At 44.1% G+C, this 16,798-nt stretch overlaps 1 protein-coding gene across 3 annotated transcripts in view; it reads left to right on the forward strand.

The window, feature by feature from the left end:
- The first annotated feature begins 8,716 nt into the window (after window positions 1–8,716).
- The window catches only part of prdm15 (PR domain containing 15), a 90,948-nt gene continuing 82,866 nt past the window's right edge, over window positions 8,717–16,798 (forward strand). For all 3 annotated transcript variants that reach the window (XM_063050423.1, XM_063050422.1, XM_063050425.1), the window contains exon 1: window positions 8,717–8,822. The gene's annotated coding sequence lies outside the window, so the exon portion shown is untranslated. The remainder of the gene's footprint in view (window positions 8,823–16,798) is intronic.

Below are 16,798 nucleotides of genomic sequence, written 5' to 3' on the forward strand. Positions count from 1 at the left end.
CTCTCCACCTCTGATCGTCTAATGAGGACTGGCTCATGGACCTCCGGATTCCTCTACCTGAAGCTGATAATCGGTTCCTTGGTCTTGCTGACATTGAATAGGAGGTTGTTGCTATGTCACGACTCAGCCGGATTTTCAGTCTCCCTCCCAAATTCTGAGTCATCACCACCTTTGGTTCGACCTACGACAGTGGTGTTGTCAGCAAACTTGAACATGGCATTGGAACTGTACTTAGCCTCACAGTCATAAGTGTTAATGAGACCATCACTGAATGCCTCCAAATAGGAACCACCCACTGTCATTGAACTGCTTGGCCATTTCAGAGAGCAGTTTACATCCCATGGGAAGGACATGTTTAAGGTAGGTTGTGATGTTAGCCTCCAAGTTCAAGTTATGAGCAACATTTCCCTCACAGAGTGATGATATTGGTTTCCCTGCCCACAGAGCCGTAAACTCTAATGAAGAGTTTAAGCCCTAGCTGATATCAGTATCTATGGGTATGCTCACAGTAGGGAAGTTATACAGTTTCAACCTACTCTTCAAGAACAAACTTACTTCCTTGTCCAGCCTCTGCCGTGAAATTTACTGCCAATATCCACAGCTTGAATGATGGTTCCCCCTGCCTAACAAGGAGGAGATACTTCCAGCTCACAGATTGTTTTATTTTTAATGATACACATTTAGTTAAGTAAATTTTAACACAGATTTAACACTCACTGAGGATTTCTGATTTGTAAAAGATTTCCAAACTATAAAACTTTTGCAAACTACAAAGAATTTCCAAACACAGCTACAACTCTTACGAACTAGAACAATACACTAATAAGTCACAGACGAACAAGTCATCCATCACAGACACTGGAGATTGAGGAATGACTTCTAGTTCTTCTTTCTGTAATCCCATCTTTCTGTCATTACTAACAATCCCCAATGCGTTGGATATTTATACTATTTTCTACTAGATGACATCTGCATGTGATGCTTTCCAGATACCTTTGCTGAGACAAAGTAACTCATACAGATGGTGTTCAAACCTTCTGGCAACAGAGATCCCACGCATCCACAGGATGTTTGGGCTGACTTTCTGAGTACACAGACATCCTAGTTCATAACCATGTTTAGATAGATAGATACTTTATTGTCCCCAAAGGACATTACAGTGTCAGAGTAGCATTACAAGTGCATAAATATACAAATATTAGAAGAGAAGTAAGAAAGAATAAAAAAAGTACCTCAAACAGTCTAACAGGACGGGGTCATCACTTCCCTGGCTATAGGGTGACTCATTATAGAGCCTAATAGACAAAGGTAAGAAACACCTCATATAGCAAGAAGCACAGTTGTCTTCGTCTATTACTAAAAGTGCTCCTCTGTTCATCCAGGTGGCATGCAGAGGGTGAGAGATATTGTGCTAAGTAGTACAACCTCGTTGTCTTGCACTTGACTAATGCAGACAAGGAGATTCCTGATCAATTCACCTTGCAAATCTGTGCTTCCAACTACAAACTGATTACTGCTTGCAACTTACATGAAGAACTGGTGACTGGTTCTTGTTTACAACAAAAAGCTGAGCAAACAATGTTTGTTAAAAGTTTAACTTTATCACCAATGACTCTGACCCTGTGGAAAGGCCATGCCATTAGGCTAGAAAGCTGAGTTTGGCATTAAGCCTCTCGAGCCCTGGAAAGTGAACATCCATCATAACGGTAAAGGAGATGGCATGTTGATAACAAATTTGTGAGAAATTGTAAGAATGAACCTTGTGTAAAATTGAGTGATACCGGAGTGATAGGTCTGTTAGGTTACAAGTAGAGGCAGTGTGTAGTGAGACTATCAGGAAGGACAGGTAGATGATAGGACAAAATTCACTCTCCCCTAAGGGTTCCTTTACCCTAAGCTCTCTAATCAATTCTGGCTCATTGCACAACATGTAATCTAGAATAGCTGATCCCCAAGTGAGCTCAACAACAAGCTGCCCTAAAAAACCATCTTGCAGACGTTCTACAAATTCTCTTCTCTTGGGATCCAGCACCAACCATTGTTCAGTCTGTTACGTGACCACGGTTCCGTTTACTGTGAGTGTCACTTTAAAATGCCTGAATGAGGCGGGACTATGACGTCAGTATAACAAGCTGCAACAGACCGCTGGGACTTTCAGAGTAGAGAAGAGAGAGAGAGAGAGTGGAAACTTTGAACTGCGGGCAGGAACAGCTCGCTAGGAATGGGTAAAGTCTGATACTTTCCCATGCCCAAAGGATGGGGTTGATTAACGGCACACCGTGCACATTGGATGTGTAACTGTCACTTTGTATGATCCATATGTGGATTTTGTTGGAGTGTCCTGTGGCGACCACTCTTGTTAACCCTTACCTGGATTTGGGTGTGTTAAGTGGTAACCACTTGTGCGAAGGGATATTCTGTGAGTGTCACCTTGGGATATTTCTACATGGATCTGGGAACAACTCGACGGATAAGATCTTCAGCAACTGTTACTTCATTTTCCCAGTGTGGAACCTGTGGAATTTTTCATGATCGCCTTCTCTCTACATTTTAACATTGATTTACAAATCTCTCCCCTCATTTACTCCGTGGATTACTGGACTTTTCTAGTTTGCCATTTAAGACTTTAAGAACTGTTCCTAAGCTTGATAGTTTGGGAGACACACACATGCGTAACACTGTTAACTTCTGTTTATTTCATTTAAATTTCTATATTTGGAGTAGATACTAATAAAGATAGTGGTTTAACGTTGAAACCTGACTCAGTTTGTGCTCCATTGCTGCTGGTACGTAACAAGTCTAATTTGTAATGACCAGTGTGCATTAAAATCTTGTGCTGTGCAATTTTTTTCTTAGTGACAACAACACGTGTGCACTGAATTTTTCAATGAAAGTAAACCTGAAGCTATTCCTGAAGGATATTAAACTACCACGGCCAGTTTGTTGGTTATCGTTTAAAATAAATAAGATAATATACATCACTGAGTCTTATTTCTCATAGGCCACACGACAGCATGCAATAATGTCAATCTTTTCATGTGTTATAAAGTTGTTTGAAATTGTCACTAAGCCATTCCACTTTAAATGAACTAGCAGTTCGTTTGTAATTCATGCCCTTTGCCTCTTTGGAATTCAACATAGTCAATAATTATTTCAATAAAAACAGTGTAAATAAGCTCATTCTAAAATCTGCAGAAAAGTCATTGCAAACTCCATCGCATCAGAAACAGGAAAAGGAAATGTGATTGTGTATAATCATGAAATATACTTAATATGCCAACGAGATAGAGGGTGCATAGTTTACGTTCATTTGCATACTAGTGGCAAAAGATGTGTACACGCACACATTAGAGGGAACATTGGCACCAACCTGATTTTCCCAATCTACCTGCATATTGAAATCCCTCATGACATTGCCCTTTTTACACAGTCCTGTTGTAATTTGTAGCTCACATCCAGCTACTGTTCAGAGGCCTGTATATAACTACCAGCAGGATCTTTTTACCCTTGCAGTTACTTAACGCTATCTACAAGAATTCTGCATCTTTCGATCTGATGTCATCTCTTTCTAAGGATTTGATTTCATTTTTTACCAACAGAGCTACGCCATCCCCCTCTGTCTACCTGCCTGTCCCTTTGATACAACATGTATCCTTGAATGTTAAGTTCCCAACTATAATCTTCTTCCAGCCATGACTCAGATGCCCACAATGTTATATGTGCTAAACTCTACCTGTCTTACAAGATCAACTGCCATACTCCATGGTAAGGAGAGGAGAAGATGGTGGCGTGACGCAGCTCGCAGTGGCCACTGCGGTGGTGATGTCTGTTATTTGTCAAGTAGGGTGCCGTGCACAATCCTGATTTGATGGAGACAGACGTGAGAGCACAGAGGAATATCTGAAATGCCTGCTTCACTGCTGCTGCTACTGTGTGGTCTGAAACCTCCGGAGGGGAAGGCCCCGAGTCCTCAGCTTTGCTTGTTGCTCGGCGGCCGGGGCGGGGTCGAAGCGCTCGGCAGAGATGGTGCTCGGTGCTCGGTGTCAAAGAGCTGGTAGGAGGCTCGAAGTTTTCAGATGGCCTCAAGTATCCGCTGCGGTCGGGTGCTTCCAATGGTGCTGCATCGACAAGTTTGTGGCGCTTGGAGGTTCATGGCAGGGAGAGTTTCTCCCTTCTACCGTCTGCATGAGATGATGAGGCTTTCGGGACTTTAGGACTTTTTTTTACCGTGCCCATGGTCTGCTCTTTATCAAATTACAGTATTGCTTTGCACTGTTGTAACTCGATGTTATAATTATGTGGTTTTGTCAGTTTTACTCTTGGTTTGTCCTGTGTTTCTGTGATATCTATCTGGAGGAACATTGTATCATTTTTTAATGCATGCATTTCTAAATGACAATAAACGAGAACTGAGTGTCCTCATAATCTAATGTACTGTGTGTATTCAGCCCTGTATCAAGTCACCCTTTTCTATTTTGTCTCCTTTTATACTGCAACTCATCCCACTGACTGCAATTTTGCCCTATCCCCTGCCTGTCCTTCCTGACAGTCTCACTACACACTGCCTCTACTTGTAAACCAACAGCCCTATTGCTCTGATTCCCATCCCCCGACCAGGTTAGTTTAAACCCTCTCCAACAACTCTAGAAAACCTGCCCACAAGAATACTGAACGCCCTCGGGTTCAGGTGTAACCAGTCCCTTTTGCACAGATCATACCTTTCCCAGAAGAGATTCCAACGATCCAGAAATCTGAACCCCCGCCCCCTGACCCAGTTCCTCAACCACGTATTCACCTACCAAATCATCCTAGATCCAACATATCATTCTCTGTAGATTCCGCTATCTTCAATGGGATCCCACCACGAAACACGTCTTCCCCAGCACCCTACCCATTCTGTGCTTTCCGCCAGGGATCACTCTGCACGTGATTCCCTTGTCCATGCGTCCCTTCATTACGTTTGATTGGGGATCTGCTGGTGAGAGAAATCAGAGGATGCCCAATAACTTTAAAGCGCTAGCCAATTTATTCAGTACTCAAGGGAACAGAAGCAATATCTAAAGGAATGGCCACGGGCCCCAAATCCGCTGCAGAGTGCCTTTGCTCCCTGTTCTGTCCCTGACGCCACTCACAAGTCAGTCTTCTGTAAAGTCTTCTGTAAATGTGGAGTGCTTGAGTTTATACCTTTAGGTGGGAAGTGATACCTCACTTCTTACACCAACAAGTTCTCCTTCCTCCCAGGTTGTCACCGCAGCTGCGCCCAGGCAGAGTTCAGCAAGACAATCGATATAGTACATTTAGCATACCATGCCTAGCTGTGTTCTGAAGTGTTCCAACGAGCTCAGTTACCCCTCACTCAAGTCACTCTCCTCATTGTGTAGCTACTGAACCCGTATCTACCACTTCCACTGGCAGCTTGTTCTGCACTCGCGCCATCCTCTGAGTGAAGAAGCTCCCCTACTCCTCAAGTTTCTCTTAAACATTTCACCTTTCACCCTAAACCTGTGACCTCAAGTTCTAACCTCACCCACCCTGAGGGGAAAAACCTGCATGTATTTACCCCTCATAATTTTGTCCACCTCTGTAAGACCTTCCCTGGTATGAAACTTTCAATGCTTAGGTACACAAAAGACTGCAGTAAGTGTTGGAGACGTCTGATCTATCACAGGCAAAACCCTCCCCACCGCTGAACACGTTTACTTGGAGCACTGCGCAACCAACAATCCCCAATGCATCAGAATCAGAATCACGTTTATTGTCACCGGCATGTGTCGTGAAATTTGTTAACTTAGCAGCAGCAGTTCAATGCAATACATAATATAGAAGAAGAAGAAAAAATATATAAATGAAATAAGATAAAATAATAATAATAATTAAATAAGTAAATCCATTACAGTAGATGTATAACAAATAGATTTAAAATGATGCAAAAAACAGAAATAAAATATATTTTAACAGTTCAAGGGTTCGATGTCCATTTATGAATCGGATGGTAGGGGGGAAGAAGCTGTTCCTGAATCGCTGAGTGTGGGCCTTCAGGCTGCTGTACCTCCCACCTGATGGTAACAGTAAGAAAAGGGTGCTGGAGGTCCTTAATAATGGACGCTGCCTTTCTGAGACACAGCTGCTTGAAGATGTCCTGGGTACTTTGTAGGTTAGTACCCAAGATGAAGCCGTCTAAGTTTACAACCATCTGCAGCTTCTTTCGGTCCTGTCCTCTCCCCATATCAGACATGAGGATGCATTGTAAATGTGGAATTGTCCTTTGATGTCTAGTACATAAAATGTTGGGTAGCATTGGGCCAGGCAGACCTTATGATGTCTACTGTATCTTGTCGAATGAAGAGGCTGCTTCATGACTACCAGTACTTTTCTCCTGTGACGTTATTCATGCAACAAAAGGATCGACCCCCAAAGGCGTCTCCCATGTATCTCCCAGTTCTGCCCACGTCATTGAGGCAACAACACCACTATGCCATTTGTAACAGCCCAGGAGTGGATACATGCTGCCTCCGGTATCCCAGGGGCCCCACAACTGCTGGTCTCTTCCTTGCTAGTGGACCCCACAACTCCAAGTATTTTCCTTCTGCCTGGTGACTTGGATGCCACTGTATATCCAGGAACAGTACGATATGGCCAGGCCCCTGTATTATTTAATTTAACTTCATTTTATTTTATTGTATATGGAGATACAGCTTTTCCTATGATGGTCTGGGCTGTATCCACTACTTTTTTTGGTAGGCATTTCCCTCCATGAACTTCGATGGTTCTATGTCAGGCTGTGAAACAACCAGTCAGGATGCTCCTCACTGTGTATATATAAAAGTGTGTCAAAGTTTTAGGTGATATGCCAAATCTTTTCAAAGTTCAAATTTTAAAGCACATTTATTACTCATACATCCTTGAGCGTGTATGCAGAGACATGTAAATCAAACAGAACAGCAAGCTGAAGTTCAGTGCAGAGAAGGGTAAGCTTTGCCGAGCAGAGACCCGAAAACCAGCCTGACAGTTGGCTCCATCCCTGACACCCTGATCTTCTCAATCTGCTCCTGCGCTTACATCGTCCAAACCTTGGGCCTTTCCTCGCTCTCGGGCCCAGGCTCTACCCCGATTCTGTTTCACCTTGGTTCTGCCGCATCGAACTGCTTTCAAATCTGCTCCAGCAAGGCCAGTCATTGGCTCATTCCCCACTCTCCAGCGGGCCCCACTGTCTCGATTCCATGTCAACACACTTCACTGTAACCGTCCTGCACCTCCGAGACTTCTGAGAAAGTAGCGGCATTGCTGTGCCTTCTTTATAATTGCACTTAAATGCTGATCCAGGACAAATGGCACCAAGATTTTTAAAGTTACTGACACTCTCCAGCTCTGATTAGGAATGGCTTATGGACTTCCATTCTCCTCCTCCTTCAGGCAATAATCAGATCTTTGGTTTGCTGATATTAAGTGAGAGATTATTGTTTTGACACCATTCGACCAGATTTTCAATCTCCCTCCTATGTGCCAATTCTTCACTCCCTTTGATTTGGCCAGTGACAGTGGTCATCAGCAAACTTAAATGTGGCATTGGAGCTCTGCAGTCATAAGCGTAAAGTGAGTAGAGCTAGGGGTTAAGCACACAGCCTTGTGGTGCACCTGATTGTGGACACAGACAAAAGGCTGGAGGAATGATTGTGGAGATGCTTTTGCCAGTCCGAGCTGACTGGTGTCTGCAAATGAGGAAATTGAGCACCTACATACCTCCAGGTAGAAAATTGTAACACCTCCACTTGACCCAACCATCTATCTTAAGATGTACCATCAATGATCTTCCAATCACTGTAAGGCCAGCAGTGGGAGCCTTTACTGATGGTTGTACCATTTGAAATCCCTCAGTAAAGCAGTCCCAATGTAATTAATGGAAGAAGGAGCACACTGTATTCAAGCCTTAAGAAAGGTCTCGGCCTGAAACATCCACTGTTTATTCATTTCCATAGATGCTGTCTGATCTGCTGAGTTCCTCCAGCACTTTGTGTGTGTCACCTATCACAGTGCCCACATCAGAACCCAGACACCCAGAGGGGAAGCAAGTCACACACCCCTCCCAACCCTGAGGGGCTATTTAACCAAAGCAAACTACGTCATCAGCTATGACAAAGCTCTTTATCTTTGGATAACTGACACCATCTTCCTTGCAGAAAAGTTAAAAAAGATAATTTTAAGTTGCTTTGTTGTTTCAAAAAGTTTGTGATGAAAGGTCTTTGACCTAAATCTTTCTTTCTACTGGCAATGGCTGGTCACTGAGAATTTCCATCATTATTTCCACCGCAATCACCTGCATAATTTTACTCAATTAATTGAGCAGATTTATTGTTTCTCCATCTATTACACGGTAAGACTACTATTCCCAGCAAACATCTGGTGTTCCGCAGACACTTCCAATCATGCGCCTTATTGACGTTGAAGTATTGTGGGGCTAAATTGCAGTGCGGGTGGGAGAGTTCGCGAAATCCCGTACCGATCTCTAAATTCCTGGAAATATTAGGCAAGGAGCGCGAATATCCCCATTAAAATGGTTAAAAGCCCTGCCGCTTGGAAGATGGAGGTCCGGCGAATGGCATGCTAGGGGATGTAGTCAGAATCGCGCCGTGTGGCCCCATAAAGACTACAATTCCCGGCAGGTGTCGGCAAAGAGCCGTGTCGGCGGCTTCCGCTCTTGCGCGCTGGCGGGCGAGCGGACTGGAACCCGGAGTCAGGATTCGCGAGAGTCGAACCTGCGCGGAAAACCAGGCGGAAAGCGGGGGGCAAAACCCGGCGCGGCCTGCGCCCGGCCCCGGAGGGAGGTAGGTGGCTGTGCCGCCCGGTCTCACAGGAGGGCAAGGGAAGCGGCCGCGGCGGGAGGGAGGGGTCCGGCTCGGCGCCCGCAGCTGCCGATTGGTGCCTGCAGTATTTTGGAACGTCGCACCGGCGATCGATACAATGTTTCCATTCCGGCCGCCATTCCGCCTGTTCTTTGTTACAATGTTGCCAGGCGGAGCGCAGCGGATCGCTGTTAAAACCCGGCTGAGGGCCGCTGGCGGCCGCATGGATCGGCAACGGGAGGGACGCTCAGACAACCTGGAATGGCGGAGGCGGGGAGTGCAGGCGGAGCGTTCCCAGCCTACACCCTCCTCCAGCAGCCAGCCGGGGACAGTCGGAGCCTGTCGGGTTCAGGACATTGCTCTCCCGGTGCGACCTTATCTAATAGCAGCACCAAGAGTGCAGGCAACGGCAATGATGCACATTGCTTTTTAATGCACGGCGATACTGGACACACACTGTCTGATCCACCAGTAGCAGTAATAATAATAATGATGCGCAATCTCTCCTGACGGATGGCTCCACTATATTAATAAATGGGTCCTATCGGTCTTGGGCCGGCATTGCATAGCAAAAAATACAAAGTGTTGATTAATCCTTAACTTGTATGTGTAGCTTGTTTCCTTCTCCATCCAGAAGAAAGCAGCAAGAGCACTGATTATTAACACTATTCATAGAATGTATTTTTTCCGTCCAGGAGAACTCAGAAAGAACAGCAACTCACAGTCATCATTCATGTACAGTATTAACAGATGGTCTCCCTTTAAACAGGGAGAAAAAAAGCTGCGACGACGCATTCTTTATTAACCTAATTTTTTTTTGGGACTGTCTCCACTGTCAAGAGAGTAGCAACAGCGAAAAAGCACGGTTTTGATTAACTAACAATATTTCTGAACCATTTCCGTATCTGCAGCTGGGTGAATGTAGCAGCAAAACTGATTATTTATTAAAAGGCACTCAATCAAGAACGTTAAATTTAAAATATGTTGAAGGGTGTTTTTTTTGCGTCAGAAATCTGCATGGTTACAAATATACTTGGAATTTTTTAAACCTTTGTATTTAAATATATTAAAATAAATGTTACTGGCTGTTGAAACGACTGCAGATAAATGTACAATATTGAATGAACAAAGAAACACTGGGCTAATGTGACATGTGTAGGTATGACCTATTGCTATGAAGAAAGCTTTGAAGCTCTGATCAATGCACAAGTATCAGAGGTGTCTATTGTTTATTTGTTTATTTTTTCCCACTGTGTGGGCCATTGAGAAAAAATCACAGGGCCCAGGCCATTAGCAAATCCTGTCAGGACTTTTAGCTGGGCTTTAAATGTTTTGTTGTTGCTGCTGTTTCATCGCGTTTTCTTTTAAATTACCAGTAATCTATTTATGTGATTTGAAACATGGTATGAACGTAATTGTGCAGGGTCAGTAATGATGCAGATTGAGCTGGGGCTGTTTGCGTACATCAGCTGTCACATCATGGCTTTGTGTGTGTGAGCGTTCTTATTCCACAAAACTTTCTGTAGCCTTGAGAAATCGGTCGATTTCAAGCATTGGTTGGTTGTGTGTTTATAAATGGAAGGTTCTTATTGCTTCTCCTTGAGTTTTCAGAGTTAACCAATTTAGACATTTAATTGTGGATGGGTTTGAATAGAATGGGACTCCTTTAGTCTTTCAAATGTACGTGGAAGTCAGGAAAAATAGAAACTTTTTTTCAAAAAAAGTTTCCATCAAAAATTCTGCCACTTATAACTTCAGTTTATAAATGACTGGGATGAAGAAGTGGAGTTAGTAAGCTTGCAGATGATTCGGAGGATGGCGGTGGTGTGGATAGTGTCAGCCACAGCAGGATATTGCCGGGGTGCAGTGCTGGGCTGAGAGGTTGGATGTGAAGTTCAGCTCGGAGGAGTGTGAAGTGATTCACTTCAGAAGGTCAAACTTGAAAGCAGAATACAGGGTTAATGGTGCAATTCTTAGAAAAGTAGAGGGCTAATTAGGAGGGAAGGGTTAGAATTGATCTTAAGTAAGGCCAGCACAATATGGGGCAAGGTAGTGTTCACGGGTTCAATGCCCATTCAGAAATCAGATGGCAAAGGGGAAGAAGCTGTTCCTGAATCATTGAGTGTGTGCCTTCAGGCTTCTGTACCTCCTTCCTGATGGTAGCAATGAGAACAAGGCATGATAGGGGTCTGTAATGAAGGACGCTGCATCTTCTAGGCATAGCCCCTTGATGCCCTGGGTACCAGGGAGGCCAGTACCCATGATGGAGCTGACTAATTTTACAACTTTCTGCAGCTTATTTCAATCCTGTGCAGTAGCCGCCCCCTCCGTACCAGACAGTGATGCAGCCAGTTTCAATACTTCCATCGTACGTCTATAAACACTTGCGAATGTTTTTGGGGACATACCAAATCTCTAACTCAGGTACTGTTGTGCCTTCTTTATAGCTGCCTCGGACCAGGTTAGATCCTCAGATACTGACGCCCAGGAATTTGAAATTGCTCACTCTCTCCACTTCTGAATCCTCTATAAAGACGGGTGTGTGTTCCCTCGCCTTACTCTTTCTGAAGTCCACAGTCAGTCCTTTGCTGCTTCTGATGTTGAGTGCAAGGTTGTTGCGGTGAACCCACACAGCTGGTATATCTCGCTCCTGGACACCCTGTCGTCACCATCTGAGATTCTGCCATCATCAGCAAATTTATAGATGGTATTTGAGCTGTGCCTAGTCACACAGTCATGGGTATAGAGAGAGTAGAGCAGTGGGCTAAGCACACACCCCTGAGGTACACCAGTGTCGATTGTCAGCGAGGTGGAGATGTTATTTCCAATCCGCACAGGGCAGTCCTCCAGTTAGGAAGTCGAGGATCCAGTTGCAGAGGGAGGTAATAGGCCCAGGTCCTGGAAATTGTAATAAGACTGCACTTAAACACTTGTATTTCTATTGTGGTTCCAGTGCTTTGCAGTCAAAGTACAGTACTATGCTAAAGTCTAGGATATAGATGTATCTAAGATGTATATCTTAGATATAGATATATTTTTTTAGATGTATAAAAGCTATATAGAGCCAGGATACCTAAGACTTGCACAATACGGTATTTGTCGACATGGAGTTTGTAGATCTGGTGGGAACATGGGATGTTGGGAGTGGTGAGGGTGGAGGGGTGTGGGACAGGTGGCAGAGAAGCAGTGTCAGGGGTGGGAACTGGCAGCACGGGTGCAGACGACACACCCAGTTCTGAGTCACCAGGCAAGGTCCCTTGATTCCAAACAATTGGTTTATTGATTATTACAATGTCTCTCTAGTGCTTCCCACTACCTACCCTCTACCTTCCCATTTTCCCAACCATGATTCCTGTTATCTGCCCCCTTCCCACACTCAGTCCACAATAGAGACCCATATCAGATTCAGGTTTATCATCACTACATAAAATTTGTTTTTTTTTGTGGCAGCTGTACAGTACAATACATAAGATTACATCAGTACTGTGCAAAAGTCTCATCAACAAGGCACTTTCGCCCACAGAGCTGCAGCTCAGTGGATGTTTTTTGTTTTTTTTTGCACCATTCTCTGTAAAACTCTAGAGACAGTTGTCCTTGAAAATCCCAGGAGACCAGCAGTTTCTGAGATACTCAAACCACCCCAACTGGCATCAACAATCATTCCACAGTCAAAGTCACTTAGATCACATTTCCTTTCCATTCTGATGTTTGGTCTAACCGACAACTGAACCTCTTGACCATGTCAGCATGCTTTTATGCATTGAATTGCTGCCATATGATTGGCTGATTAGATATTTGCATTAATGAGCAGGTGCATTTAATAAAGTGGCCACTGGGTGTATCTAACTGTGCCAAAATGACCCTACTTGACTGTAAGGTCTGCTGTGGGGGTGTTCACTGGCAGCTGCACCACTTGCAATTCCTCAGTCAATGAAACCGTCCAAATGTGTCTGCAGGAAAACCTGGGTGATATTTTGCATGGGGTAACAAATAGCAAGTAAGCTTCACGCTATCAAAGTGCCAGACAATCCCCATTTGCAACAAGAAATATTTTGGGTGCTCGGTGCTGCTGCCATTGCTGAATCTTGCACTGTTACCATCCTTGGAGTCAACATTGACCAGAAAGTCAACTAGATTGGCCACTTCACTGTTGTGACTACAAGTGGAAGACACGATGTGTCGGACGTTGGAAGTTTCTGAATTGCAGCTCCTGCCACCCAGCATCGATCCTGACTTCCAGTGCAGTTTATATAGATGTTGCAGCTGTGACCATCTGAGTTTCCACTAATTACTGAATGGTACAAAGTAGGTTTATTATCAACGTACATATGTCTCCAAATACAACTCTTGAGATTCATTTTCTTGAAGGCATTCAAAAAAGTACAATAGGATCAGTGAAAAACTACACACAAAGACTGACAAATTGTGTAAATACTAAAAGAACGAAGTTTTAATAATAAATAAATCCATCATACTGAGAACTTGAGTTGTAGGGTCCTTGAAAGTGAGTCCAAAGGTTGTGTTTAATGATCATTTTGGTGTGGTGGTGAGTGAAGATGTCTGTACTGGTTGAGGAGCCAGTTGGTTGAAGGTTAATAATTCTTCATGAACCTGGTGGTGTGGGACTTGAAGCTACCCGGTAGCAGCAGTAAGAAGAGAGGGTGGCCTGGATGGTGGGGGTCCTTGGTGATGGATGCTGCTTTCTTGTTGTGGCTGTGCTCTTTGTTGTTGAGTGCCATCGAGTCATAGTCGACTCATGGGGTTTTCATGGAAGTAGATTGCCAGGCCTCTCTTCTGCCAGGTTGGGACCTGGCCAGATTCGAACTCAGGACCCTCTGTCTCCAAGTCTGGTGCTGATGCCACTATGCCACCGGCTGCCCCAGCACACTTTGTAGATCTGCTGAATTGGCAACTGTCAGTTGCTTTTTGGAATTGTGAGGGAATGAGATGTATGAAATTGTTCTGAGGAGGCACAGATTGAATAGACTGAAAGGTCTCCCACATTACAAGCAAATATGAGAACAGTATCTCAGAGACTACTTTCTTGACACTACACATCCAATAGCATAGAATAGTACAGTGCAGTGTATGCCTACCATGTGTGCAGACCTTTTAACCTACCCAAAGATCAATCTAATCCTTCCCTCCCACATAGCCCTCCATTTCTCTTTTATCTATGTGCCTATCTACAAATCTTTTAAATATCCCTAATGTGTTTGCCTTTCCACGCACCCGCCACTCTTAAAACATCTGATATCCCTCCCATACTTTCCTCGTCACCTTAAAAAATTTTACCCTCGTGTATTGGCCATTTCCCCCCGGGAAAATGTTACTGGCTGTCCACTCTATGCCCTAAATCAGGAATACGATAGACATACTCTTCATTTGCCTGAGTGAGTGCAGCTCCAGCAAGATTCAGGAAGGCTTGACACTGTTCCAAATGAAGCACCCTGCTTGATTGGCATCCATTTAGCTTCTACCATTCTAAATAGTTATTCTCTCCCCCAGCCCATCCCATCAGCAGTATCCCTTCTACAACATGCATGGCATTTACCTGCTTGGAGACTCCTGCAGAATCTCCAAAGCCCTTGATGTCTACCATCGAGAAGTACAAGCATATCTGGTGTAAGGGAAGACACCGCCTGCAGGTTCTCCTTGAGCTGTGTGTCCGTAAGACAGAGGAGCAGAATTGGGCCATTCAGCCCATTGAGTCTGCTCCACAATTCCATCAGGGCTGATTTATTAACCCTCTCAACTCTCCAGACACCCTTACTATCTTATCGATGATCATTTAAAATATACCCAGTGACTTGGCCTCCACAGCTGTCTGTGGCAGTGAATTTCACAGATTCACTATCCTGTGCCTAAAGAACTTCCTCCTCATCTCTGTTCTAAAGGTATATCCTTCTGACAAATAAACTCTTTCTGGGCTTCTATTTTAAGGCTGTGTCCTTTGGTGCTAGAATTCCCCACTATAGGAAACACCCTCTCTGTGTGCACTTTATCTAGGTCTTTCAATATTCAACAGGTTTCAATGAGATCCCTCCTCATTCCTCTAAGCTCCAGCCAGCACATGCCCAGGGTGATAAAATTCTCCTCATACATTAACTCTTTCATTCCCAGGATAATTCTCATGAATTTCCTCTGGACTTTCTCCAATGCCAGTACATCTTTTCTCAGATAAAGGGACCAAAAGTACTCACAGTACTCTCGAGTGCAGTCTGGCCAATGCCTTATAAAGCCTCTGCAAACTCTAGTTCCCTCAAAGAATGCTAACATTGCACTTGCCTTCCTTACCACCGACTCAACGTGCAAGCTAACCTCCAGGGAATCCTGCAGGAGGACCCCCAAGTCCCTTTGCATCTCTGAATTCTGAATATTCTCCCCTAATTTAGAAAATAGTCTATGCCGTTTTCCTTCTGCCAAATTGCGCCATCCAACTTCAGGAATGTGTCACTGCTCCCTTACCATCGGTAGGTCAAAATCTTTGCACTGTAGGGTCATCAGAAGGATTACAATGCTTCACGGAGGCGCTCGCCAATATCTTCTTAAAGCCAGTTAGGGATGGGCAGTGAATGTCAGTGTTGTCCACATCCTAAAAAAGAATTTAAAAAAGAAACAAAATGAAGAACAACCAATTTTTACACAGCAACCTCTTATAGAGAAGTTCTATAAAGATCTGGTAAGTTTAATAATTTAGATTGCCTTCTGCTCATTGCTACCGTCAGAGGAGGAGGTACAAGGTCGTGAAGACCCACACCTAATCATTTAGGGACAGCTTCTTCCCTTCCTCTGCAGTACTCTGAATGGACCATGAATACTACCTCACTATTCCTCCTTTGCATGTTTCATTTATTTAGTTGTAACTTGTAGTGATTTTTATGTCTTGCACTGTACTGCTGCCTCAAAACAATGTCAGTGATAGTAAACCTGACTGATTCAGAGGAATGAATACCACAAAGGGTAGCCGCCTTATATGAAATAGTGCCATGTGATTGTGTATACTTACAAAAAAAACATATTTAAGCTTAATATCTGAAAGATATTGCAGTGTTTGATCAAAGTTGTTAGGTATGGTCAGTTGCCAAATTAGAACCAATTTTATTGATTTTATTTACAAATGGTAATTTAGAGATTCAGCATGGTGACAGGCCTTCCCCTTCCCACATAACGAGCCTATGCTGCCCAGTTACACCCTTGTGACCCACTAACCTAATCTAACCTGGGTGTTTTCGGATTGTGGAAGGAAACTGGAGCACCCGGAGGAAACCCACGTAGTCACGGGGAAGAATGTAAAGACGCCTTACAGGCAGCAGGAATTGAACCTGGGTGGCTAGCACTGTGACAGCTTTATATTAACTGCCACTCTGCGGTCCCACTTCCCACTGCTGATGCTGGCACACGTTGGAAAATTCCAGAAAATTAGTTCCATTCCTGTTGGTACAAATTTTAATTTCTGGAAGTTCTGGTCGGTGTTGGTGGAGTCCCAGGAATTCATCCATTTTAATCTACCCAGTATACTCTGGGCGAGTCATCGAGTATTACAGCACAAACCCAAGCTCTTCAGCCCACCTAGACTGTTCTGAACTATTATTCTGCCTGCTCCCATTGACCTGCACCTGGACCATAGCCCTCCATACCCCCCCCACCCATCCATGTGCCTATCCAAACTTCTCTTAAATGTTGAAATCGAACCTGCATCCACCATGTCTGCTGGCAGCTCGTTCCACGCTCTCACTACCCTGAGTGAAGAAGTTCCCCCTCATGTTCTCCTTAAACATTTCACCTTTCACCCTTAACCCATGACCCCTAGTTCTAGTCTCACCCGTCCTCAGTGGAAAAAGCCTGCTTGCATTCACCCTGTGTATACCACTCAATTTTGTGTACCTCAGTCAAATCTCTCCTCATTCTCTGGTGATTGAAGCCCTAACCTATTGGTTCTTTCCCTATAACTCAAG

This window comes from Mobula hypostoma, chromosome 6 (assembly GCF_963921235.1).
Source record: "Mobula hypostoma chromosome 6, sMobHyp1.1, whole genome shotgun sequence".
In the NCBI taxonomy this organism is placed as follows: Eukaryota; Metazoa; Chordata; class Chondrichthyes; order Myliobatiformes; family Myliobatidae; genus Mobula; species Mobula hypostoma.